The sequence below is a fragment of the Olea europaea genome, unplaced genomic scaffold (assembly GCF_002742605.1).
Source record: "Olea europaea var. sylvestris unplaced genomic scaffold, O_europaea_v1 scaffold15087, whole genome shotgun sequence".
Classification (NCBI taxonomy): Eukaryota; Viridiplantae; Streptophyta; class Magnoliopsida; order Lamiales; family Oleaceae; genus Olea; species Olea europaea.
The window spans coordinates 1-2639 of record NW_019232665.1 but is presented as its reverse complement, the minus strand read 5'-3'; the positions used below and the strand labels follow the sequence as shown (position 1 = coordinate 2639).

At 38.8% G+C, this 2639-nt stretch overlaps 1 long non-coding RNA gene across 1 annotated transcript; it reads right to left on the bottom strand.

Annotated features, from left to right (window-relative positions):
• Window positions 1-1239: 1239 nt before the first annotated feature.
• Window positions 1240-2631, bottom strand: LOC111376476. Its single transcript, XR_002699489.1, has 2 exons — window positions 1674-2631; window positions 1240-1575 (listed from the first exon to the last, which is right to left on the bottom strand). It is a non-coding gene; the product is annotated as an uncharacterized LOC111376476 (long non-coding RNA).
• Between the last annotated feature and the right edge of the window lie 8 nt (window positions 2632-2639).

Sequence of the window (2639 nt, the reverse complement as noted above, 5' to 3'; positions counted from 1 at the left end):
GGGTCCCTCTTCGGTAGCCCAAGAAGCATTCATTCTTCATCGTCGGGCCTTCAGCTCAGCTCGAATTCTAGTCCCTCAGGTTATAACTACCACCAAGACAGCAAAAGCGGGTTGGGTCAGATTTCAGGCTCGGCCCACATGTCGGCCACGGCCTTGTTGCAAAAGGCAGCCCAAATGGGTGCAACTGCAAGCAACAGTATCAATTCTCCAATGATGCAAAAGAGCTTTGTTAATAGTGTGGCAGGTCCTGATCAGGTTTCTGGGACAAGGCCTTCGTCCAATTTGCATCAAGGCAACTCGTTCGATAACTTCCAAATGCAAAACGAACAATCAGCTTTCGCAGGAATCAACGGAGGAGGAGGATATTCGAGCCAGCTTATGCACAAGAGCTCACAAGAGGTGTCTGACATATTCGACTCCTCCAAGACTGGTGGCTCAGCCATGAGTGACATGATGATGTATGGTGGAATGTTGATGAATAACGAACTAAATTCCGGGTTCTTAAAGAATGCTATGGAACAAGAGAACAGTGAGAATTCCGGGCTTGTCGGGGGAAGAAATGTCATGGGGAGGAATTCCTCCGGCCCATCGAGGTTAGGGGGCAACGATATGATGACCGTGGATTTCTTAGGCGTTGGCGGGTCGAGGCCACAGAATATGCATGAACAGAGATTGGAATTGGAGGCAATAAACCAACAGAGAATGCAAGTAGGTAACCCTTTTCAACAGCTCTCACATAGGGATTCTGCCATGGAAAAACCTTTATGGGATGATGTGTGAGACATTGCAATGTAATATATCCAACATTATGTTACAAAACAATGTCATCTGGTACACAGTGAGAACATAACTAATGAAATCTGACATAATGTCCGGATTTTACCTCATTGGGCATTGGATTTCATGTTGAATTTGAAATTAGCCTTCGATTGCTGATCCTTTGAAAAACCCTTGATACGAGCCTGATCAGTGTAGAAGCTCATGTTTACGAATTTAACAACAAACTAAGTCTCATTGTTAGGGCCATTTAACAAAGTTTTAACTTTTACTTCCTGTAGAAGAACTATTTGAAAAAGTTACCTTAATTAGTGTATGAAAACTAATTTATAAAAGAGCTCTCTCTTCTAAAAAGAACTTTTAGAGGAAGCCACATAAAATCAAACATCCATTAAAAACTTTTTAACTAAAAGAAGTACTTTTACAAAATTTAACCAAATGGGTCCTTCTCAAAAGCCATGCTAAACAAACCCTCAAACGATTTGAAGGGAGCTTGAGTTGCTACAAAAATTGTGTTCATTTATACAATCGAAAAGTTAAGTAACACGATATACAAAATTCATAGTTCTTCCAAGTCATAATGATCTGCCTAATACATAATTTCAATGAAAAAAGAGAATGGCACATATACATGTGCAAATATGAAAGGACTTATCAGCTACCGTCTTGACTGGGGTCTTGCAGCTGTTGGAACTCTGGTATTTGATGCCCGAGTTGTAGCTGAATGGAGATGTATACGCTGTTAGGTACTGATTCTGAAATATTTTTTCTGCCTCTTCTGCAACGTTTACGGCCTTGCTGGTTTTTTTATCACCAAAATAAAAATTCATTTTGCAACAAACTACTGATCTTAAAAAAGAAAAGGGGAATACTATAAGTGAAATTGACAGTCTTACCTAATTAACATGTCTGGAGGCATGGAGACCTCAATTTGAAAAAAAATCTGATTGCAATGTGGCGTGTTATGCACTCAACAACCACTTTCTGAAAACCCATAAAAAGAATTCACAGAATGTTGCACATTCAAGGGTCTACAGAAACAGGTATGCTCGAGTTCAACAGGCACAAAAGGCTCTTTATATTTTATTTGAAATATCTACTAGCATGCTGAAAGGCAACTTTATAATGAACTGTCAATTTGTAGTTCTTAAATACTTTGTTGAAAGAAAAGAGAAGCTAAGATACGTCTCCAAGGATTATGTGTCAACTCATAATTTGAAGCCTATAAGCAGAAGTAACCATGTCAGATACTTAATATTTGCAGACAAGGAGAAGCATAAAATGGCAGAGTTTTGAGGAACCTGACAGGGTCATGGCTTTGCGGATTAAGGTAGGCCTTAATTTAAGGAATCTACTTGGGAAGTAGACACAGTTTCGTTATTGGGTCCAAAGCTTTCAAAGATGGTGTTACATTAACAAGTCAACATCATAAGCATCTTAATAGAGCCTACAAAATCTGAAAGCTATAACATGTCAAAATACAGATAAACTTGAAAACCAAAGATGAGGTCGAGCATCGCTCCAGATTATGTTAGATGGAACTCGACATGAGAGTATGTCCAAATCAAATAAGCATAACGAACAAGTTTTGTTCGCAAAGGAACTGAAACTAAACAATATCAAATAAAATTAACACCGATATGATTTGTATACCCCCTTTTAACGGCTATGGATGCTAGAGTCATGTTCAAAGCTAGAACTCGTTGTTCCATGTCGAGTCCATGGTGATGTCCACCGCGGTGGTGACCGTGAACATAGTCATAAGCTGAGGACTGAATAACTATCTCAGGAGCAACAAACAATATTTCCTGCAGATAAAATATAATTAGTCTATTAAAAAGAAACAAAAAATGATTTAATAC